General features: G+C 28.3%; 1 long non-coding RNA gene across 2 annotated transcripts in view; it reads left to right on the top strand.

Annotated features, from left to right (window-relative positions):
- LOC111086565 overlaps positions 1 to 5,025 on the top strand; it is a 10,008-nt gene that overhangs the window by 2,321 nt on the left and 2,662 nt on the right. The window contains exon 2 of one of the 2 annotated variants that reach the window (XR_002611303.1): positions 2,739 to 2,959. This is a non-coding gene — a long non-coding RNA (uncharacterized LOC111086565). Of the gene's footprint in view, positions 1 to 2,676; positions 2,960 to 5,025 lie in introns of both variants that reach the window. The other variant, XR_002611301.1, reaches the window with a different exon arrangement.

Raw genomic sequence — 5,025 nt, 5'->3', positions numbered from 1 at the left:
CTTTAGAATTCTATATTTCAAATTGATTAGCTTGAGCTGCTACTAGTATGTTTGTTGATAGTTCTGCAAAGAATTGTTTGTAATATTTTTGTTTCAGTACTCCTTGATATACAAATACGTGTTTTCCAACGTGAAACACAAGCCGAACTTCACCATTAACTTTCTTTCACATATACTGTGGTAGCAGTCTTAAGTAAAATGAATAAACAAAAACAAGTGTGTTAATGGTGACTCGATCGATATGTGGTCAACAGTCCCAAGAAACCTTTGTTTTAAAGTGGTGAATAAAACAAAATGCTTAACTTAGACAGAATAATGGATATTAAAACGGATGGCTAACGCTTCAAACAGTGAAATACGTTTAAAAACAAAATATTTTAAATGAAACAACGAATTGCTCTAAGACGCTGTACCACGTACTATATAATTAATTCGATTTAATTTGATCCTGCCTTTGATAGTTTCTTTATATTTATAATCTGTTCCATAAATATTTATATTATTAATGTTGGAAACCAATTTTTTTTCCCACAATATTATAAAAGTAAAAATAGAATTTGGAATTTTCAATCTTAACGGCACTTTATCCACATCCGAGCTGAACGGTATAAAGAAATAATAGAAACCTCTACAGCTTTATTTTATCGTAAAGTTAATATAGTAAGGTGGATAAAACAAACAGACAAGTAATAGATAGGTTACTACGAACGTCCCTTTAGAAATGTATCACCATTCTTTAAAGAATATGTGATAATAAAGTCACGTCCTCTGCAAGTTTCTAAATTTATGTAATTTTTAATTTTAAGCTATGAATAAATCTTACCAGAAGCTGTTATAATCAAAGAAAAATAAAGTGTCTTTAAAAAAATCAATAATTAGTATGGAAATCTGTAGGGGAAAAAAACATAAATTCGAAAAAGAGCATTTTCAGGTTTTCAATACATTTCTACCTTTTCCCGTTGTCGTTATGTGTCTCAGGTCATAATGTGATGTTTGGATGTAATAATGATATAAGGACGCACAATATGATTAAATATGTGTGTAATGGATCATTTTGAAACATTTGAAAACTTAGCTCTTAACATTTATATGGTAAAAATAGGCAGTGAGTACTAATAGAATAAACAGTATATCACAAGAAACTGAGATATGTGAATTGTTGTTAAAAGAAATAAAGCTGGAAATGGTGAGAAATAAGGGTAGAAGAATGAATGTTAATGCGAGATGTTTTAAATGGATTTTCTTTTCTTAAGATCTAAAGAAAATAAATCCGGTTTGTAGAACAGGTCTTGAGCAGTAGAAGATATGTGTTATCCGAGAAAGTAGAATCAAACTAAAGAAACAGACTAAACATTCGACACGCTTGAAAGTTCAATTCACTTTTATACATTTACACTTTCTTTGTAAAACGTATAGTAAATACTTAAAAGCAGTTTGTAAAATCTAATAAGAGTAATCACTTTGAACTCTATTAACACTTGTTCCCTCTAAGAAATCAGCGAATGTGACATAAATACTACAGAATTTCAGAATCAACCAGCCTTTGTTGATATGATTAACCCTGTGGAATTTTTCTGAAGAGTGCTTTGCATGTCAATGAGACTTCTTCACGGGTTAGGTTGTTGGATGTTTTCTGATAATAGAGTTTAGCTGCGTCTTTCAGGATTTGTCATCCTAACACATATAATCGTTGTTCCAATATGTTTTCCTTTCTTCTTGTTTTTTCAGTTCGATGCGTTATAAAAAACTAATAAATAATAATTAAGTTAATTTCATATATTAATTTAAAATCATTATTAGATTCAGATTTATCTCGATAACGTTTATAAATAAACACAGGTGGTTCTAGTAATTAAAGTTTCAATATACATATCAGTTTTTATTACCCATAAACACAATTGTCTGTTAAATATTGAATAATCACGTCAAGAAGTTTTTAAAAGACGTTAAATTATACAATGCTTTCAGTTCTTGTTTTTGCCTGTAAACGACGTGTGTTCTTTAAAGGATCAAGGTACAAAAACATCAGTAGCAAAATGAAACGAAATCGTTAATTAAAAGAAATTTGTGCCTATTTTGAGAGCATGGTTTCTTAACAATTGAAAATATATACTTAAAATAATTTTCAGCTAAGAAAGCATTAATTATTACACGTAAACATCTTTGTTAGCTAAATATTTTCCATAACATTGTTTTATTAATTTTATGGTTACAAGAACAAACTTTTATAAATCTATGTTCATGATATATATATTTATAAAATGTGATAATAACTTATACATAAATACGTTAAAATAGCTGTTTTTTCACACTTGGAAATTATAATGGAAAAATGTTCAGTTTATACAACAAGTAGAATTGGAAAACTTTTATACATTAGATCATTCTCTTTCTGATTTATTAATTTAATGTATACTACTTTTCTGTCTAACATGATCTCGTCAACATAATTTTCATGTCATTCCGCCTGAATCCCAGAGTCAGCTGGGATCTTAATAGCAATAATAAAACAACAACTGTCTTACAGTGAATATATTTTGTAGTTTATTGGGTATTCGTGGTAGTGTTTCTTTAGTTATCGATTATGCATATCAGTCATATATATATATTACATTGATTAATTTAGCTTAACGGAAAAATAGTTTCAGTATAATCCAAAACCAATTTTCATGATAGATTGACGTGTTCATCCTCCTTGAAGGGATTCCTAAGTTTCTAAAAAGTTCTATTGATTCCAGCTATATAACATTGCACCATGTGTGTTCTATGAGATCTTACAGTTTTCAAACGGAAAGCAGGATACAGTGGTATGTTTGTCAATAGAGAAAATAAAGGATTTCGGCTGGTATTTATCCTGAAACTGACAATTATTCCCATCGAGAACCTTTGCACATGTGGCACGTTTTCAACTCATTTTTTGAAGGCATACGAATGATGAAGTTTTTCCGACCGGGATGAGGTAAATAAAGAAATCAAATTGTGTTATTTTTAAACATATCATACTAATAAAATGTTCTTTTATGTTTAATACTCTATACGAAAATGAGCGCCTCATTTCTCAATACAGAAACAAATTACAAAAGAAAACGTTCGTATTAGAAATAATCTTAGCTATGTGGTGAATAAGAAACAACATTTAATGTTTATGTTATTCTAAAGAATAGGTTAAATACATCGTTCTTCCATTATTTCATCAGAAAAAAAAAAATCTTTTTTTTTCAAATAATTCCAAACAAGTCTAAATACTTAATAGCAGAGAACGAAGAAAGAAATAACCTTTGAAATTTTAACTGGTATTTTGTTCATATATTTATATCTCGGACTGATGAGAAAACTGCAGTGTCCAACACTGTGTTTGTATAAGACAGCTGTACTGATCTTATGAAGTGTCCCCTTTTCTTATGCTTATAAAATATAAAACCGTCGCTGTCATAATTAATAGTCTACCTGAGTTTAATTGTTAACTAATTACCAACAATTTTTAATTACTATACACAAATTACTAACAATTTTTAATTTCTATACACAAATTACTAACAATTTTTGATTTCTATACACAAATTACTAATAATATTTAATTACTATACACAAATTACTAACACTTTTTAATTATTATTCACAAATTACTAACAATTTTTAATTTCTATACACAAATTACTAACAATATTTAATTACTATACACAAATTACTAACAATTTTTAATTATTATACACAAATTACTAAAAATTTTTAATTACTATACACAAATTACTAACAATATTTAATTACTATACACAAATTACTAACACTTTTTAATTATTATACACAAATTACTAACAATTTTTAATTTCTATATACAAATTACTAACAATATTTAATTACTATACACAAATTACTAACACTTTTTAATTATTATACACAAATTACTAATAATTGTTAATTACTATACACAAATTACTAACTACTTCTTATCCAGCGGTTTTGCTACTAATCTGCTGTAGTTTTCAGGATTATCCTGAAAATGGATATTTTTGTGGCGGTTCAGACCTCCTTATCAAAAAAAAACAGGATCGAATCCCGGCCACTACCTCCACAGAAGTAATCCCTCTCAGGACTTCCTTGAAACGGAAGCAGATTATTAGCCAAAAAGTAGGATAAAAACTGGTTAGTACTTAATATGTAGTAATTAAAAAGAAGCATAAGTTACTAACTAACTAATATTTAAACTTAGGTGAACATAGAGGCTACAACAGTGTAGGCGACTGATATATGATCGCCACTAGGTGATCATAGAGGCTGCAACAATGTAGGCGATTGATATATGATCGCCACTAGGTGATCATAGAGGCTACAACAATGTCGACGATTGATATATGATCGCCACTAGGTGATCAAAAAAGCTACAACATTTCGACGATTGATATATGATCGCCACTAGGTGATCATAGAAGCTACAACAATGTCGAGGATTGATTTATAATCGCCACAGCCTTTTGTTTCATAAAATGCCACTATTTTTCCTCTTTTTGTCATTTTGCTAATTTGGAAAAGAGATCGCCTCCTTTATTTTACTAGTACCGTGTTTAGTACCAGTGTAATTTTCTATACAATATAAAATCCTAAGGACACAATATTTCCCTATTTGTTAAACGTTTCCAATCTTCCTGATTATAGATAAAACATTTAAATCAGTAAGCGTAGTTTATTTTGTTATTTATATACAGTTTCAACTAGTCGTGATTCTAATTCTATGTATTATAGTAAAGTCGTGATTCTAATTTTATTTATCATAGTAAAGTCGTGGTACTAATTTTATTTATTATAATAAAGTCGTGATTCTAATTCTATTTATTATAGTAAAGTCGTGATTCTAATTCTGTGTATTATAGTAAAGTCGTGGTACTAATTTTATTTATTATAATAAAGTCGTGATTCTAATTCTATTTATTATAGTAAAGTCGTGATTCTAATTTTATTTATTATAGTAAAGTCGTGATTCTAATTTTATTTATTATAGTAAAGTCGTGATTCTAATTTTCTTTATTA

The sequence above is a fragment of the Limulus polyphemus genome, unplaced genomic scaffold (assembly GCF_000517525.1).
Source record: "Limulus polyphemus unplaced genomic scaffold, Limulus_polyphemus-2.1.2 Scaffold45, whole genome shotgun sequence".
NCBI lineage: Eukaryota > Metazoa > Arthropoda > Merostomata > Xiphosura > Limulidae > Limulus > Limulus polyphemus.
This window is presented reverse-complemented; position numbering and strand designations above follow the sequence as displayed.